Genomic DNA, 20,540 nt, shown 5'->3' on the forward strand with positions numbered 1-20,540 from the left:
AGGTTGCTGCAGTTTACTTGGCAAAGTTGCTTAGAATCCCTGAGGCAAAGAACAAATGGACTGAGAATGTGATGTGGGGTGGCAGTGTAGTTCCTCAAAGAGGTGCTGGAAGGTTATCTTCTCAATAAGTCAGAGATCTGATATTGCATACAATAAATGACTTCTTTAGAAACATAATTAGCATAAATATTCACAAGAATCTTCCCACTGTCAATGTTTCTTCAAAAATGAATAATAAATCATTTATTAAGAATAAATAACTCAACCCAAGTATACCTTTAAATATCTGCCAGTTACATAAACACACAGATACACACACACACACACATGAACATACACAATTTTATGCTTCCCTGGTGGCTCAGAATCCACCAGGTAAGGAATCTGCCAATGCTGGAAACTTGGGCTTGATCTCTGGGTAGACAAGATCACCTAGAGAAGACAATGGCAGCCCACTCCAGTATTCTTGTATATATATATGTATATAGGCACATTATTTAGTTGCTCAGTCATGTCTGACTCTTTGTGACCCAATGGACTATAGCCCACAAGTCTCCTCTGTCCATGGGATTTCCCAGGCAAGAATATTGGAATGGGGTGCCATTTCCCCCTCCAGGGGATCTTCCCAACCCAGGGATCAAACCCACGCATCACCTGCATCAGTAGGTGGGCTTTTTACCACTGAGCCACCCGAGAAGCCAATATGTGTATATTGTATATACATATATATACACACACTCACACATGTACATGCATGCAAATATATGTTATATGTGCCTATCTATATTTAGGACTTCCCTGCTGTCTCAGGGGTAAAGAATCTACTTGCAGTGCCAGAGATGCTGGTTCAATTCCTGGGTCAGGAAGATCCCCTAGAGAAAGAAAAGACAACCCACTCCAGTATTCTTGACTGGAAATCCAATGGAGAGAGGAGCCTGGTAGGCTACAGTCCATGGGATCTCAGGAGCTGGTCACGACAGGAACTAAACTACCACCACCACCTATATTAGATACTGAAAACATAAAATACAGATCATTAAGATTTATCCTTTTTCTATTAAAATTGTTTGGAATTGTTTATAGTGGTTTAAAAAAAGCTTGTGAATCTCATCATTTAGGTATGAAATAAAAATTACTTTTTTCTTAAATTTTAAGCAACATCTATTAATATTTTTTAGATATTCTGTAGTTCAGAAGTATCTTTGTGTACTATTTAACCAGGCAGTTAGATTCAGAAACTATTTCTGTACAAACAAAAGTGACAAAATTCTTCTCCTGGTTGAGAATATTGTCATATGTTTCTGAAGTATTATAAATACAAAAAGTGTGATAATGTTATAATATTACCAATTAACTTAAAAAATAAAGTGACATTTTAAATTTAGCTTTGGTCTCCTTTCTGGCCTCCATAATGCCCTAATTTTTTCTGTTCAGCTTTAGTGTATATTCTTTTAACAGATCTGTAAGAATCAGGAAATAGAAAAAAATACAGACATATGTATATGATCCATAGCAATATAATATATTAAACTATATAATTCACATATATAATATATAACATAAACATGCATTATATATTATATAAATATGGTGATAATTTACATATATGTTATTTGAAAAATTGGTCCTCTCCTTAAGTAATTTATAGAATAATGGTGGGATAGCCATTAATGTATAATTCCATAAAACATGTATATTGATGCCTTTATATGTGCTACTAAATAAATTACCACTGTTCTGAATTTATGTACGAGATCAAAAATGGAATCTGTGATTCAGTCAAGGTACAGGTGAGATCAGAGAACTGAATAAGAGTTGATTAGACAAAGAGAAAAATAAATTTTATTTATAATGAATGAGGCTATATAGTTAAGGCCTTGACACTTGCAATATTTGGTGGTAAAGACCCCACCTGCCAATGCAGGAGACCTAAGAGATGCGGGTTAAATCCCTGGGCCAGGAAGATCCCCTGAGAAGGAAATGGTGACCCATGCGAGTACTCTTGCTGGAGAATCCCATGGTCAGAGGAGCCTTGTGGGCTATGATCCCTAGGGTGGATACGACTGAAGTGACTTAGGATGGATGGAAAGGAATTTCAGAGTGGCTGGAATGCTGAGATAAGAGGAAGGGAGGAATAAAATGCCATTCATATGAACGGATAAAACTGTAGAGGACATAAAAAGGATATATGCATTTTAAAAATCTTTATCACAATCATAATGAAGAATAACTTGATGCATTTTATGGTGGACATGGACAGAGGGCTGCATGAATTTATTCATGTATTTCTGTTTTGTTTACGGTGGAAAATGGACTAGAGAAAAATCAGATTAAGTTGCTATGGAAACAATCTAAGGAAGAATCAACGCTCGGTTGGGCTAAATGGTGGTAGAGGCAGATAGAAGAACATAAAGTTGAGTTTTATTTGGGATACAGAGATGGAGCTTCACTGTATATAAGATGTGAGGCATGATCAATGAGTGGATATTAGCAAAGTTTATCTACAAAGATTGTTCAACTTATTTTTTTCTCCATAAAATTATCCAGCTCAAAAGCCAACTATGGTTGAATTTAGTAATCAAATGTGTCAGTGCCTTCATAAAGACAGCTGAGTATCAGAGCAGAAAAACCATATAGCTCTGCTGACTCTTGACTTGAAAGAAATGATCACATACTCATGAGCATTCAATGCAGGTCAGTGACAGTACTTAATTTCTCATTTAATCTCTGAAAATGCTGTTCTATTATCTATACTTCTTCCCTAGAATGAACCCCCCTCCCACCCTTGAAAACCCCAGCTGAAGACAGTCATCTTCAAATAGATTTAAGGATGAGTATAAATGGGATGCACTCATCTTTCAACCATCAAATTCTGTTTTCTGCATCTGTAAAGGTTTTCTCTTCTCTCCTGTTTTTATAGATGAAAAAAGTGAAGTTAACCTCTCCAATTATCCCCTCTTCTCTTTCCTTATGAATGTCAGTTTTGCATTTATTATTATTCTTTCACATAGCAAATTTTTTCACCTTCATTAGATCATGCATATTTGCGTAAAGTAACTTTCATCTTTTAAACAGTCTTTCCTTTAACTCTACCTTTTCTCCCAAATATTATTCCTCTATTCCCTTTCCTAAGCAAATCTCAAAACACTTTTTTACACTCATTGTCTTCACGTTCTCATTTATCAGTTACTCTTTACCCTATTCCAACCTAATGATGAAAGGGTGATGGTTAAAGAAAACAATGACCTATAAAGTGGCAAAACCAAGAGCCACTTTTCTGTCTTCACTTCATTCAATATCTCCACAATATTTAACATCGATGATCACAGTCTCTCTTTATGATATACTTGAATCTCTTTGCTACTATGATAGACTCAATAATTGTCCCATCCAAAGATACGTGTATCTCAATCCCAGGGTTTCTGAATATGTTAAATCACGCAGTAAATATGACATTGTTAATGTGATTAGGATAATGATCTTGCAATGGGTAAATTCTCTTGGATTATCTGAGTACAGCTGATATAAACATAAATGTCCTTGTAAGAGATTTTCAGGAGAGTCACAGCAAATGTGACCAGAGAATCAGAGGTGACAGTGACTGGGGACATGAGTCAATGATGTAGGAAGCCTCTTGCAGCTAGAAAAGGAAATAACTTCTTACCTTGAAAGCAGCCCTTGCCACCCATTTAATTTTGTTTTCATTCAGTTCATATTTATTATGTGCTGAGCATGATGCCTGTTATCTGAAATAGATAAATGGTATGGACCCTACTGTAGAGGTGTCACAGCCTACATAGGTTGACAAAGAGGCAAATTAGGGTTGCAGTACAGTCAGAACATAGGAAAACACAGGCTCTTATGGAAACACAGAAGAGGTCATGTAAATCAAAAGGGGGCAGGAGGCCCACACAGGTTTTTCAGGAGAGGTGATGTTTGGACTGATTTTGTAGACAAATAGAAGTTAAGACAACACGCAAGCAAGGGAAAGAACTTTCCAGCTCTGCTCACCCATGTGAGACTCATCATCTCCAGAAATGTAAAATAATTAATTTGTGTGACTTTAAGGCACTAGTTCAGTTCAGCTCAGTTGCTCAGTTGTGTCTGACTCTTTGTGACCCCATGAATCACAGCATGCCAGGCCTCCCTGTCCATCACTAACTCCTGGAGTTCACTCAGACTCATGTCCATCAAGTCGGTGATGCCATCCAGCCATCTCATCCTCTGTTGTCCCCTTTTCCTCCTGGCCCAAATCCCTCCCAGCATCAGAGTCTTTTCCAATGAGTCAACTCTTTGCATGAGGAGGCCAAAGTATTGGAGTTTCAGCTTTAATATCATTCCTTCCAAAGAACACCCAGGACTGATCTCCTTCAGAATGGACTGGTTGGATCTCCTTGCAGTCCAAGGGACTCTCAAGAGTCTTCTCCAAAACCACAGTTCAAAAGCATCAATCCCTCAGTGCTCAGCTTTCTTCACAGTCCAACTCTCACATCCATACATGACCACTGAAAAAACCATAGCCTTGACTAGATGGACCTTTGTTGGCAAAGTAATATCTCTGCTTTTCAATATGCTATCTAGGTTGGTCATAACTTTCCTTCCAAGGAGTAAACGTCTTTTAATTTCATGGCTGCAATCACCATCTGCAGTAAGGCACTAAAGTTATGCTAATTTATTACAAAAACAGTAGGAAGCTAATGCAGTTGCAATTATGACACCTAATATTCTTTTTCAAATAATCACATTGATCAATCTTTTGCCAGTTCTACTACCTCCTCCTGAAATAAATTTTGGGGCTTGGTTTTGAGTCTTTATCTATTCACTGTCTATGTGCTTTCCTTCAGTACAGTTCAGTTCAGTTGCTCAGTCATGTCCGATTCTTTGTGACCCCATGGACTGTAGCACGCCAGGCTTTCCTGTCCATCACCAACTCCTGAAACTTGCTCAAACTCATGTCCATTAAGTCTGTGATGCCATGCAACCATCTCATCCTCTGTCATCCCTTTCTCCTCCTGCCTTCAATCTTTCCCAGCATCAGGGTCTTTTTGAATGAGTCAATTCTTTGCATCAGGTGGCCAAAGTACTGGAGTTTCAGCTTCAGCATCAGTCCTTCCAATGAATATTCAGGACCAGTTTCCTTTAGGATTGACTGGTTGGATCTTCTTGCAGTCCAAGGGACTCTTAAGAGTCTTCTCCAACACCACATTTCAAAAACATCAGTTCCTTGGTGCTCAGCTTTCTTTATAGTCCAACTCTTACATCCATACTTGACTACTGGAAAAGCCATAGCTTTGACTAGATGGACCTTTGCTTGCAATGTAATATCTTTTCATTAATATGCTATCTAGGTTAGCCATAGCTTTTCTTCCAAGGAGCAAACATCTTTTAATTTCATGGCTGCAGTCACCTTCTGCAGTGATGTTGGTGCCCAAGGAAATAAAGTCTGTCACTGTTTCCATTGCTTCCCCATCTATTTGCCTATTTGCCATGAAGTGGTGGGACCAAATGCCATGATCTTAGTTTTTTAAATATTGAGTTTTAAGCCAGGTTTCCCCCCCTCCCCCACTCTCCTCTTTCACTTTCACCAAGAGGCTCTTTAGTTCCTCTTCACTTGCTGCCATAAGGGTGGTGTCATCTGCATACCTGAGGGTATTGATATTTCTCCCGGCAATCTTGATTCCAGCTTGTGCTGTATAGTGTTTCTGTGACTTTAAATACATTCTACATGTGGATGACTCTCCATCAGCAGCCTCTCATTTAATCTTGAGACTGAACTCAAACTGATTACTTCAAGTTTCTATGTTCAACAGGTTCATCAAAGTCTCCATGGCCAATATGAAAGTAGCTTAACTTTCTCTCTCCTTGTAAATGGCACTAACATCTTTCCACATACTCATGACAATTCTCTAGTTATTAGCCTACATGCAATTTGAAATCAAATATCCTACCAAAATATATCCAAATCTGTCAAAATTCTCCATTTCTTCTACCACCAGTTGAGTGTTAGTTGCTCAGTTGTATTGGACTCTTTGCAGCACCATGGACTGCAGCCTGTCAGTCTCCTCTGTCCATGGGATTCTCCTGGTAGGAATACTGGAGTGGGTGGGCAGTCCCTTCTCCAAGGGATCGTCTCAACCTGGGATTGAATTGGGAAGCTCCTGCATTGCAGGCAGATACTTTATGATCTGAGTCACCAGAGAAACCCACCATTCTTACTGCAATTAAAAAGCTCTCATCCCAATTATGAAATTTTTTGCATTTTTCTTTTTTCCTTATTTTTTTCTGCAATCCAGTTGTCACAAAGGGATTTTAAAGATTAAACAGAATGATTTTACTTCTAGAATGAAACCCTTTCATTGTTTTCTATTTACCTCATCATTAAACCAAATCTTTTCACTATTGCCTATAAGGTCCTACAAAGTTTCACTTTAAACACTGAATGACAAGATTGTAGAAGATGATACTGGAAATGTAGGCATCACATGAGGGGTCCTTGATACCTTATTAAAGAATTTGAGCTTTTATCTTGTGGTTGAAAATTTAGTCATAAAAGAACTTAACAGAACTGATGTCAGATTCGCCTTTTTGAATGACTGTGATGTTGATAAGGAGAATTACTGAAATGAGAAAATATTAATATACAAATTCCATGGAACCTGATGGGGACAGTGGGACCAACAGGTGGAAGCTTATAGATGCCCAGTGAGCTCAACCACTTTCTTGTCCTAATATTTTTCCTCAAAGTTATATGGTCCTCTTATTTGTACACCTGGAAATTTAGAGTTCAAAATAACCCTAGTGGTAACTAGATGATACATTTATTTTATAAATGAGAAAACTAGATACTGAGGATTTAGAAGGCATTCCTGAAACTGTGCACCTACAGTAAAGACAGGTGCAATTTTGCATTTGTAACATGTATATGTATAATTTTATATGTCTATAATTTTATTGCTCATTAGAGTATATAAGACTCATTTATGTTTCATAAAATATTTTTTAACATCCTGAGATAACAACTAAGCAGTTATTATTTTCCTAATTATTAGGAGAGGTAAGTAAAGTCAAGAGTCTTGCCTAAGTGATTAAGCAAATAGCAGAAGTAAAAAACTAGATTTAGCCTTCCAGATTATTATTCTTTTTCATTTTCTACAGTACTGTGTGACAAGTGCTACCAGACTCCAAATATCAGATGTGATTTCAGTCTCCTTCTCAACCTTAGAAGGAACCCCAAACATCTCAAGAAACACACCCTAATAATAGGACGGAAAGAACTAGGCTCATTAACTCATGTTTTACTGATGTGGAAGCATATTTTGCATTACAATTAAACTCAAATGTCACTACTTCATTTAACATTTTCTCTTCAGGCAGGAAATTTAAATGTCTATTAATGATATAATAAAAAAGAACAATTGCTTTTATGTTTAATAAGTACTATCTATAATATTTTATTTATATAGTATTATGCTTTCCATTTTAAGCTCTCAGATATAAAATAATTCTCATTTATATTAGTATTCCTCAGATAGTCTTTTAAGAGAGGAGTCCTAGGGAGGTTGGAATCAGTCCTCAGATCTTGAATACCAAGTAGAGTCAGTGCAGCAGTGCTCACATCAGCTGCTTTAAACTGGCTTAGCAGTCAAATACCTGATTAGCATTGTGGGTATTTAGGAGAGTTTGTTTCTCTGCCTTCTAAGGAAAAAAAAATGTTCCTTGTTCATTTATTCAGGATTATTTATTCAGAAGCAGTTAATCATAGTGAGCTGGAACAAAGATTCTCTCAAAACCTCTTCTGCAGCTTTCTAGACACATAACGCTAAATAAGTATTTGTGTGACTCAGTTTTCTCATCTCGAACCCTGCTTTTGGGGCAGTTGTATTAAATGAACAAGCAGATTTTATAGGACATTTAACATGAAAATATGGATTTGTAAAGCACCCAGGAAATATGCTAGCCATATTATCTTTTGTAAAAGAATTAAAGCGGACATAATAGAGGTGTGACCCTCCCCTTTTTCCACAAGCCAAGCCCTCTTTTTGTTTGTCTGGTGTTTTGCTACCTGTCCCTCCCTGAACCTTGAGGAAAAGACAAACTACAAGGCTTATAAAAACAGCTCTCAAAGGAACTGTTTCCGGATGGCACCAATAATCCCAGGCACGCACAGGGCACAAAGCAATCTGAACATTTCTAGCACTTACAGACAAGGGACACTGCAGCCTGCTTCAAACCATAATGAAACATATTCTCACTTTCTTGCCCAATAAAACTTCAAACATGCTTTGCCTCAGGAAATTACCTGGTCTTTTCCTGCTTTTTGATGTATATCAGGTCAATTACCCATTAAGCTCAATTTGAGTAACAGAAGATATCTTTCTTCTTGACACCTTCCATGAGAAAGTACACTAAAAGTAGGCATTTCAGTTATTTTCCTCACTGTTATACCCCCAGACCCTGGAACACTGGTTAGCATGCAGAATATGCTCACTTTTTGTTCATTGAATGAAGGGACGAGTATCTACATTGTGTCAGGAAATTAGGCAGTCAGTGGTGATATAATAATCAACAGGGCTAATAAAACCTTTCCCTCAAGGATTTTACCTCTAGTCACGTAGACAAACAAATAAACAACCAATTGCTGGCCCTACTGGTAAGAGCTTCAGCTGAGATCATCCACCATTAGGGGTGTGTGTGTGTGTGTGTGTGAGTGAGTGAGTGAGAGAAAGAGGGAGGGAGATTGTAAAGTATACTCACTGCCTAAGGATGCTGTCCACTGCCCAAGTCACATGCCCACAAGAGTTTGATTATGTAGGAGACATCATTATAAAATCTCACAAGCATATCATATGAGCTTATATGGAATTCTGGAAGACATCACATCCTAGAAGGGATACAAATAAAAAACATACACAGGAATAGCATACAAGAACCATTAACAAACGCTTTGAATGTGAAGCATGAGTAGTAATCAAAGAACAAAGAGATGAACCAAAAGAAAGATATTCCAAGCAGGTGCAGTAATAACATGGCAAATAAAGTTTATCATCTCTTTTCCACCACTTAGCTGGATTTTCTTGAAACAGCAGAGAGATTGGAAGATCACATTCAGTTGACAGAAAATAGACCATGTATAATGAGGGAGAGAGAGGAGGTGAGAGGTAAGAAGCTTCTAGAACTTAATGCATTATATTACATGTTAAGTAATTCAGGCTTAAAGTTCATTGCAAAATGCAAAACAAAAATCCAAAACAAAAAGAGCACAAAAAACTGAATATTCAAAGGTGCACCATTGTTGGATTTTTTTCTTTTGAAAACTAATCAGGGCTGCAGTGCAGAAAATGGATTTTAATTGGAAAAACCTGAGGCAAAGAGAACGATTAGGAAGTTTGTGAAAAATTCATGATGCTGAAATAGAATAGAAATTTAAATGAAAGAGAGGGAATGGGTGGATTCAAGAGTTATTTAGGAGATACAATTGACAAAAAGCTTTTAAAACATTTTGACCACTGGCTAAAATAGAAAATATGTTTAGCATCACTTGTCATAATACCCACACACACACTCTCACACACTCACACACACACACACCCACACACGTATATCTGAAAAGTGTGGTTTCAGAGAATACTATGCACTATTGATTCTGACATTTGCTGTTTTATTTTTTATTAAAAACATTGTTTTATGTTGACGTATGGCAGAAACCAACACAATATTGGAAAACAACTATACTTCAATTAAAATAAATAAACAAGAAACATATTATTTTATAAATTAACAAGACCAATCTTTTTTAATGTTAAGCAACATTAAATTAGGGCATGGTCTGTGTTGGCCAGGGGAAAATTGGTTTCAAAAGGCTGAAAACAGTGGAGTAGAGAGGGTTTTAGGGATGGTTCCATTTTTGTTAATGTAAACTGAAACAGTAGCACTAAAGAGAGGGATTTTCAAATGATAAAACAGGGGGGCACATGCCATGAAAGACCACTAGAGGAGATGACTTGAAAACAAGAGGAGTGTCCCTAGTAGTGCCCTATGAACTTTAAGGCCAGAGCCTTTAGTTGTTCCCACAAAGTTCTATTCAACCTCTTTTCTTTCTTACAAACTAATTCTAGACACTTAGTCCTTTGTAGTTATCCTTTGGGTCATATAGCACAGAGAAGGTCACTAAGCAGAGATGTCAAAATTATTGATTGGCTCATTTGTCATCCTACTTGTCAACTACCTATAGGTATCTGTGTATGATATATCCAATATAATCACATATATCAATTATATAAATGCAAATTTGTATATATATCCATCTATCATATGTACATATATCTATATCAGTATCTTGTATTTATTAACTGATCTTATTTTTAGCATAAGATTTTTTTTAAACAAAGATTTTAGGTTTTTAGGATAGTTTTAGGTTCACAGCAAACTTGAGAAGAAGTTGCAGAGATTTCCCATATACCCCCCTACCCCTACACATGCACAGTCTCCCCCATTATCAACACCCCCAACAGTTGCTACATTTGCTATAGTAGATGAACCTATGGTTACACATCATAATCACCCAGAGTCCTTAGTTTACATTATGGTTCAGTCTTGGTGTAGTACATTTGATGTGTTTGGACAAATGTATAATGACATGTATCCACCATTACAGTATCACACAGAATGTTTCCACTGCCCTAAAAAATCCTCTGTGTTCCACCTGCTTATTCACTCTTCTACTATACCTCACATCTTCTGGCGACTACTGATCTTTTTACTGTGTCCATAGTTTTGCCATTTTTCAGTTCAATTCAGTTGCTCTGTCATGTTTGACTCTTTGTGACCCCATGGACTGCAACACACAAGACTTCCCTGTCCTTCACCAATGGCTGGAGCTTGCTCAGACTCATGTCCATCGAGTCAGTGATGCCATCCAACCATCTCATTCTCTGTCTTCCCTTTTTCCTCCTACCTTCAATCTTTCCAAGTATGAGGGTTTTTTCCAGTGAGACAGTTCTTTGCATTAGGTGGCCAAAGTATTGGAGCTTCAGTTTCAGCATCAGTCCTTCCAGTGAATATTCAGGACTGATTTCCTTCAGGATTGACTGGTTTGATCTCCTTGAAGTCCAAAGGACTCTCAAGAGTCTTCTCCAACCCCACAGTTCAAAAGCATCAATTCTTCGGCACTCAGCTTTCTTTATAGTCCAACTCTCACATCTATATATGACTACTGGAAAAAACATAGCTTAGACAGACATTTGTTGCCTTTTCTAGAATGTCTCATCGTTGGAATCATACAATAACTAGTCTTTACAAATATGACTTCCTTCACTTAGAGTTCCTTCATGTCTTTTAATTGCTGTATGACTCATTTTTTCATTTTCTTTTCTTCCTCCCTTGATCTCTTCATAATATTCCAGTGCCTGAATTTATCACAGTTCACTTTTCTATTCACCCACTGAAGGACCTTGTGGTTGTTTCTAAGTTTTGGCAATTATGAAGAAACCTGCTATAAACATCTGCATGCAGGAGTTTGTGTGGACATATATTTTAACTCCTTTGGAATGTGATACGTAGGCTATGCGGCAAAGTGAAAGTGAAAGTGAAGTCGCTCAGTCATGTCCGACTCTTTGCGACCTCACGAACTGTAGCCTATCAGGCTCCTCCGTCCGTGGGATATTCCAGGCAAGAGTGCTGGAGTGGGTTGCCATTTCCTTCTCCAGGGGATCGTCCCAACCCAGGAATCGAACCTGGGTCTCCCGCATTACAGGCAGACGCTTTACCGCCTGAGCCACCAGGGAAGCCCAGGGTGTATGGCAAGAGCATGTATAATTTTGTAAGAAACCTCAAAACTGTCTTCCAAAGTGGCTGTACCGTTTTGCATTCCCACCTTGTTTTACACCCTCACGAGCATTTTGTGGTGTCAGTGTTTTTGATTTTTAGCCATTCTCAAACATGTAGAGTGGTATTTCGTTGTTTTAATTTGCATTTCCCTGATGACATACAATGTAGAGCATCTTTTCATATTTTTATTTGCAATCTGTATATCTTTTTTTAACGTGTCCAAGTCTTCAGCCAATTTTTAAGTGGGTTTTTTATCTCCTTATTTTCAAGTTTTAAGACTTCTTTATATATTTTGGAGAATGATCCTGTATCAGATGTATCTCTTGTAAATATTTTTCCCAGTCTGTGACTTGTCTTCTCATTCCCTTTTGCAAAGCAGAAGTTCCTGATTTTAATAAAGTTCAGCTAATTAATTACTTCTTTCATGAATCACGGCTACTATGTTGTATCTAAATATTTATCACAAAAATCTGTGGTCATCTAGATTTTGTCCTTTGTTATCATATAAGAGTTTTATAATTTTATGTTTCACATTTAAGTTTGTGATTCATTGTGAATCTTTGTGAAGCCTGTAAATCTATGTCTAAGTTCATATGTATGTGTGTATAGTCATATGCATGTCACCATTTTCAACAAATGGTGATAGAAAAACTGTCTTTGTCCCATAAAGGCTTTGTTCTGTCTTTATTCATTTGTCAAAGATCAGTTGACTGTATACATGGATGTCCATTTCTGGGTTCTCTATTCTGTTCCTTTGATCAATTTGTCTAACTTTTGGCCAATATCACTCTCTTGATTACTATAGCTCTATGATAAGTCTGAAAGTTGGATAGTGTTAGTCTTCAAACTTTGTTTTATTTTTCAATACTGTGCTGGTTATTCTGGCTATTTTGCTTTTCCATATAAACTTCAGAATCATTTTGTTGCTATTCACAAAATAACTTGCTTGGAGTTTGATTGAGATTGCATTGAATGTGTGGATCAAGTTAGAATGAAGTGACATCCTGAAAATACTGAATCCTGCTGTCCATGAGAATGAAATTTCTCTCCATTTTTTGGGTTCACTTTTATTTCATTCATTAGTTTTATATTTTTTCTCATGTAAAACTTGTATATATTTAGTCAGATTTACATTCTGAAGGAGATCAACCCTGGGATTTCTTTGGAAGGGATGATGCTAAAGCTGAAGCTCCAGTACTTTGGACACCTCATGCAAAGAGTTGACTCATTGGAAAAGACTCTGATGCTGGGAGAGATTAGGGGCAGGAGGAGAAGCGAACGACCCAGGATGAGATGGCTGGATGGCATCACAGACTTGATGGACGTGAGTCTGAGTGAACTCCGGGAGATGGTGATGGTCAGGGAGGCCTGGCGTGCTGCGATTCATGGAGTCGCAAAGAGTCGGACATGACTGAGCGACTGAACTGAACTGACTGACTGATACCTGCATGTTTTATTTTTGTGGATGGACATGTAAATGGCATTGTGTCTTTAATTTCAAATTCTTCTTGTTCATTGATGGTATATAGATAAGCAATTGGCTTTTGTATATTAACCTTGTAATCTCATCCTTGCTGTAACTGCTTTTTAGTTATAACAGACTTTTTTTTTTTTCCCCAGACTCTTTTAGACTTTCCGCATAGACAGTCATGTCATCCGAGATTCTTACCTCCTTTCTTACATCCTTGTCTTGTCTTATTGCATGAGCTAAAATTCCCAGGATACTGTTGGAAAGGAATGGTGAGAAAAGTCACCCTTGCTTTATACCTGTTCTTAGTAGGAATGTTTCAAGTTTCTCACCATTAACTATGATGTTAGCTGCAGGTTTTTGTAGATATCCTTTATCAAGTTGAAGAAGTTCCCCTCTATTCCTAGTTTACATGAGAGTTTTTTTTTTTTAATCATGAATGTGTGTAGAATTCTGCACTTATTACAGTTATTGATCATATGATTTTTTAAGCTGTTATGTCTATTTTATCTTTAAAATACTGATTATTACCCACTCAATTGCATGACCCAATATGTGGTCATATTTTTTTTTTTAAATCATCAACCTATGGGCTTTCATGGTTGACTGGATATGATGATTTGATAAGCAGAAGTACAGAATGAGAGAAAACTTTCCTGAGATACCTCTGTAGATGATAGAAACTTTTTTTTTCTTTTCAAAAAGAGAGAAAGCTCAGATTTAGCGTTGTGTGTTTATCCTTTGTTGTCTGTGAGATTTTTATTGGAGGCATCTAGGTCATGGTTATGTACTGTTCTGGAATTTGCAGGAAATCTTTGGACTAGACAAGGTTCCATATTAGTAGCTTATGAATCAAGACTATCTGAATTCAAATTCAGACTAGAGCACTTAACAGGTATCAAGAAATGGGTAAATTAATTTTATCTTTCTAAGCCTTTTTTTCCTTCATATGTACAGTGGGATAATATCAAAATGGGTGGTTTTCAGAATTAGATTTAAATGATGCCTGTTGGGTGTTTAAAACATAATTGGTACATGTAAAATGCTCTATATTATTATTATTATTATTATTATTCATTCTACTATTTCTAAGAGTCACTGTTTGCAGTGTAGATTAGCAGTAGGGAGACTACTTCTTTTCCTGTGAAGGATAATTGAGTGCCATGCATGTTTTCAAAATACCCCTGCTTATGTAACCTGATCACAATTGATTGTTAATACCTGACTGCAGCATTGTTAAGGAATGAATCTCAATCACTAAGGGATTTTTCTACTTTACCCTTGTGTATCTGACAAAGAAACTTGAAGTAAAACCAAATAGTGGTACTTCAGGGCTATATAATTAATGGTAGCTTAAATAAAACAGTTACTATTTTTCACACAGGTTTATAGGTAGGCATTAGCAATACAATTTCGTTGTTTAGCAATACAACCTTGTACACAGTCTTGGCCTTTCTGCTCTGCCGTCCTTAGCTTGTTGGCTTTAGTCATTATATTGCTGCCTGATGGCTACTCTAGTTTCAAATGTGTTACTGGCTTTCAAATAAGTCAGAGAGATGAATGGAAAAGATCATATAACAGCTTTCATTCTGTTCTTATCAGGAAAGCAAGCATTTTCCTAGAACACTACCCAGACAGCTTATGTCTGACTTGGTCCAAATTGGACACATTTCGCTATACAGAAATTTAGAAAACAGGAAAGCTGCTATGTTGACTAGCTTTAAGAGTGGTTCCAACTCTGGCAAGGCATTAGAATCATCAGGAGAGCTTTAAAATGCTGATTCCAGGGTTCACTTAATTAAGTCTTGAGCTAGGCTTATTGTTGCCTTAAACAGAGTAAGGATCTTGTTTCAGTGTCCCCTTTGCAGATAATGCCCCTTGGAATTCTGTGACAAAGAAATTGCATAATAACTTAGAAATCCCTCCTGTTAGTAAGAGGTAAAGGGATAGGGTAAAATACTGTTTGAACAATTAAATGTGTTTGCCTTCAGTGGCTAATACAAACCCTGGCACATAGAGCCTGTTTAATTGGATGGCTGGATGAAATCCCAGAAATGACAGGGACCAATTCCCATGTCCATTGCTTAATGAATTTGGCTGAGGAATATGTGATCTTAAGAGAGATTTTTATTTTCATAAGGGTATACCCCTTTACCACGTTTTTAATAGATTTTTAACAAATATTTTTATCACTTGAGAAATTTTAGATTCCTTACATTATTTTTTAAAAATCAAGCCAGGGATTGCGTTCACCCACAATGGAAAGGTGAATGGAAATGTGACAACTTATCCATGGCCAGTGAAGATTGGCCAGTCAGTTATATGAGGCAGAAAAGCAGGTTTGGGAAAATCCCTATGCCAAATCAACTTGCAGAGTGGACAGAGGGAAAGAAGGCTGAGAAGCGGCCAGAGATCACAAAAGAGCAACATCCCTAAAGGAATGCAATGCCAACAGTTACCTTGCTGCTGACAGCTTACAACTGTAAGAACATCGGGTTTATCTAGCAACCAGAATATCAGTGGGTGATTAATGCTATAGCAGTTTTGGTGAAGACTTCTGGATAGAGTTAGAGAGTGGCTAGGTGAATGAGAATTAACTGAGGAAATGAAAAATGTAGGGTTCAGAATTCTTTCAAGATTGTTATTGAGTACATATGAAGGTGAAAGTAGTGATAAAGAATGATAGTGAGGTGGCTGGAGGAAAATGTGTGTTGGGAGGATTTTTATTCTTGAAGATGTGAGATTATTTAAATGGTGATAAGAATGTGCAAAAATAGAGGACCAAGGTGTACAGATAGGAAAGGGAATAATATATAAAGGGTAAGGCTCCTGAGGAGAGGAAGGCATGAGAATGTAATCTTTACAAAGGTCTGCTTTCAAGGGTGGCCTGTAGTTGGCATCCAAAAGTGTGAATTTCAGATTTTTCAAATTTATGCACAGAGGGGCTCACTGTGACTAAACTCTCAGTGCAAAAAAAAAAAATGTTTTGTGCTGAACATCTGCCTTCCTCCTGGGAATCTGGGATCTTGGTGTGTGCTAGGCAGAATGCGCCTGCCTGAGTTGATGCCCTCTAGTAAATTCGTTGGTATTGAGACCCTGTTAGATCACATGGCACACGTCCCCACTGATTGTTAAAGGGATTCGATGTACAGTGTAACTCCTCTGAGAGGACTCTCGGCACTTGTGTCCAGTTTCTCTGGACTTCACCTCGTTTACTTTTTCCCTTTGCTAGTTTTGCTCTGTATACTTTCCTCTGTAATAAATCATAACCTGAGCACAATTATGTGCTGAGTCTTGTGAGCCCATCTCATGAACTGTTGAAACCTGGGGTGATCTAAGGGATCCCTGATACACCATGAGATGGGAGGCACAGGTCGTGGTAGAAGGTGAAGATGCCTGTTCCACTGTGAGTGGTGAACAGGGAGAGTGTCAGGAGGATGGATTTTATTAAAGAAAGCTGAGGGTATTTGTTTTGGCTAGCTACTTGATGAAAGGGAATGAGGAAACTTTAGAATAAGACATTTGAAAAAAGAAAGTAGGCTAAAACAATCTGTTTAGATTGAGAGATCTAATTAGAAAAATCTAAATAGATTGCCAGTGAGTACTTGTAGCCTGGCTTCATGTGATACTGTGAATTTATAAGAAAGTAGTTCTGTGTGTGTGTGTATGTGTGTGTGTGTGCACATACACTAATCTAGCAGTTCTGAGAATCCATAGCAGCTCAGAGGAGTTGTGGTTGAACTGTGTCAAGGTCAGTTCTTTACTAAGTATTTGCCATGTCATGAAGGTCAGGACATTTATAAGAAAACAATTTATGGGCATTTCTAGGAATGAAAATGGATCAAGGGAGGGTCTTACAGTTTTCCAGGAACATATAGAAAAAGTGATGTTCCTATGAGGAAGACTAGAATAAACTACAGAAAGATTACAAGTAAGAAAGGCTGTGAGCAGTCCCAAGATGGCAGAGAAATAGGATGGGGAGACCACTTTCTTCCCCACAAACTCATCAAAAGATCATTTGGATGCTGAGCAACTTCCACAAAACAACTTCTGAACACTGGTGGAGGACACCAGGCACCCAGAAAGGCAGTCCATTCTCTTTGGAAGGAGTTAGGACAAAATATAAAAGAGAAAAAGAGAGAAAAAGGAGTTAGAGACCTGGGGAGAGAGTCATGAAAGAGGAGAAGTTTCCACACAGTAGGAAGCCCTCTCACAGGTGGATCTGCGGGGAGTTTCAGAACCTCAGAGGGCAACAGAACCAGGAGACAGAAAGGAAAAAAAAAAAAAAGAATACATGCCTAACTGCAACTGCCAGCAGAGAAGTAGCCCAGATGCTCGCATCTGCCAGTGAGCGAGAGCTGGGCAGTGAGGTGCAGGCTGCATCATCAGCGCTTAGGGTAAGACTGGGTCTGAATGCCCCGAGGACAGTCTGAGGGAACTAACATGAGATAGCAAATCAAACTGTGGGATTGCCAGAGAGAGGAAAACAAAAAAACAAACTTTCCTGTGAAAGGCTCTAACCTAATGCGCAGGCTGGCCTGTTTATGGAACAAAGGATGGAGCGAATACCAAAGGAGAGCTAGCTGGCTGCGTACAGGCCCCTTCCTGTACCCCTTAACCCCACACCGAGGTAGAGAGGCAGGCGTGTGACAGCCAGAGCTGAAGGCACGGGGCTGCTCCAATCTTGCCCCCAGAGACAGCATCTTCCACCAAACTGTGAGCAGGCTCCCAGCTGCTAACCACGTCTTCCTGAGATCTTGAATGATTGACATCCACCAAGAGGGTCGCAGCCCGAAATCAGCTCCCCAGAGGAGACAAATGGCACACCTGAGATGGTGCTCTCACAGCACACGTGGAAAACAGAGCAGCTGGGACTGGGGAGATGATTAAGATGCATGGCCCACCTGGAAAGTGCACTCACCAATCACCTGGTCGCCTAAGTTGCTCAGACCTGGGAAGGGCACAAAATGCAAGGCCCACTTCGGACAGTGCCCTTGCAGAGAATCCTGGAGCCTGAGCAGTGTAGACCTGAGAAGCATGTGCTGCCAAGAGCTGGGGCAAACCCAGTGTGGTCCATATACTGTGAGCACTCCCCACACATGCCAGCGATATTTGTTTGCAGTGTCCCTCCCTCCCCACAACACAACAGAACCAGTGAGCCTAAGTAAATGACCGCGTTCACCTCCTTGTGTTAGGGTGGAAATTAGACACTGAAGAGACTAGCAAAGAAAGGAAGTCAAAATAAAGAAGAGGGAACTGCTCTGGAAGTAGCAGGTGCAACAGATTAAAACTCTGTAGTTAACATTGACTGGGCACTTGGAGGGGGACTCTATGGACCTTGAAAATAAGTACAAGCGGGGACAAGGAACTATCTGACACTGAAATGACCCCACACTGTCCACAACAGTTCCAGAGAAATTCCTGGATATATTTTTATTATTATCACTTTTTAATTTTTTAAAAAAATTTAAGTCCTTTATTACTCCTTTAATTTTCATTTTTTATAACCTATTATTACCTTGGAAAAAAAGACCCTATTTTTAAAGGAAAATTTCATATATATATATATACACATTTATATTTCAATTTTGTGATTGATTTTGTTTTGTATTTTTTATATTGTATTTTTGAGAGTCTAACCTCTATTCTACATTTTTAATATTTTCTTTTTGATATTTGTTATTAATTTTGTACCTTTAAGAATATAATCTTCAGTATCCATTTTCACTTAGGGATGTAATTACTGGCTTGATTACTCCCTCCCCTTTTGACTGTCCATTTTCTCCCTCAGGTCATCTATATCTCCTCCCTCCCTCTTCTCTTCTCTACTTTGTGAATCTCTCTGGGTATTCTGGGCTGTGGAGAATGGTTAGGGAACTGGTTACTGGCTAGATTGGCCTCTCCCCTTTGACTCCCCCTCTTCTTCTCCTGGTCACCCCTATCTCCCTCCTCCCTGTTCTCTATGTAACTCTGTGTATCTCTCTGGATGTCCCTCATTGTGGAGAGTTTTTCACTATTAACGTAGACGTTTTATCATCTGTGCTGTATGGATGAAGTCTTGAGGCTACTATAAGCGAAGGACTGGAACCCAAAGGCAGGAGGCTTAACTCCAAAACTTGAGAACATCAGAGAAATGCTGATTCAAGGGAACATCAACAGACAAGAGTTCACCCAAAAGTCTCCATACCTACACTAAAACCAAGCTCCATCCAAGAGCCAACAAGTTCCAATGCAAGACATACCATGCTAATTCTCCAGCAAAGCAGGAACACACCTCTGAGCATTAAAAGACAGGCTGCCCAAAGCCATGCCAAACCCATAAACATCCAAAAGTCCACTACTGGACACTTCACTTCACTCCAGAGAGAAAAGATCCAGTTCTACCCACCAGAACACAGACACAAGCTCTCCCAACCAGGAAACCTTGACACAGCACTAGTTCAACCCCACCTACAGGGAGCAGGCTCCACAATAAAGAGGAACCATGAACTTCCAGTCTACAGAAGAGGCACCCCAAACACAGCAATCTAAACAAAATGAAAAGGCAGAGACATATTCATCAGGTAAAGGAACATGATAAATACCCACCAAACCAAACCAAAGAGGAGGAGATATGGAGTCTACCTGCAAAAGAATTCAGAATAATGATAGAAAGGCGATCCAAAATCTTGAAAACAAAATGGAGTTACAGATAAATAGAGACAAGGATTGAGCAGATGCAAGAAATCTTTAACAAGGACCTAGAAGAAATAAAGAACAATCAATCAATAATGAATAATGCAATAACTGAGATCAAAAGCACTCTGGAGGGAATCAACAGCAGAATAACTGAGACAGAAGAGAGGATAAGGGAGGCAGAAGATAGAATAGTGAAAATAAATGAAGCAGAGAGGAAAAAAGAATTAAAAGTAATGAGGACAACATCAGAGACCTCTGGGACAATGTCAGATGCCCCAACACTCAAATCATAGGTGTCCCAGAAGAAGAAGACAAAAAGAACGGGCATGAGAAAATACTTAAGGAGGTGATAGTTGAAAACTCCCCTATTATGGGGAAGGAAATAGGCACCCAAGTCCAGGAAACCCAGAGAATCCCCAACAGGATAAACCCAAGACAAAACAACCAAGACACACATTAATCAAATGAACGAAGATCAAACACAAAGAGCAAATATTAAAAGCAGCAAGGGGAAAGCAAACAAACAAACAAACACACAAGGGGATCCCCATACGGATAACAGCTGATC

General features: G+C 38.5%; 1 non-coding gene across 1 annotated transcript; it reads right to left on the reverse strand.

Annotated features, from left to right (window-relative positions):
• Positions 1–11,711: 11,711 nt before the first annotated feature.
• On the reverse strand, positions 11,712–11,783 carry TRNAY-GUA (transfer RNA tyrosine (anticodon GUA)). The gene has a single exon. It is a non-coding gene; the product is annotated as a tRNA-Tyr (tRNA).
• Positions 11,784–20,540: the final 8,757 nt, after the last annotated feature.

The sequence above is a fragment of the Ovis canadensis genome, chromosome 12 (genome assembly GCF_042477335.2).
Source record: "Ovis canadensis isolate MfBH-ARS-UI-01 breed Bighorn chromosome 12, ARS-UI_OviCan_v2, whole genome shotgun sequence".
Taxonomy (NCBI): domain Eukaryota; kingdom Metazoa; phylum Chordata; class Mammalia; order Artiodactyla; family Bovidae; genus Ovis; species Ovis canadensis.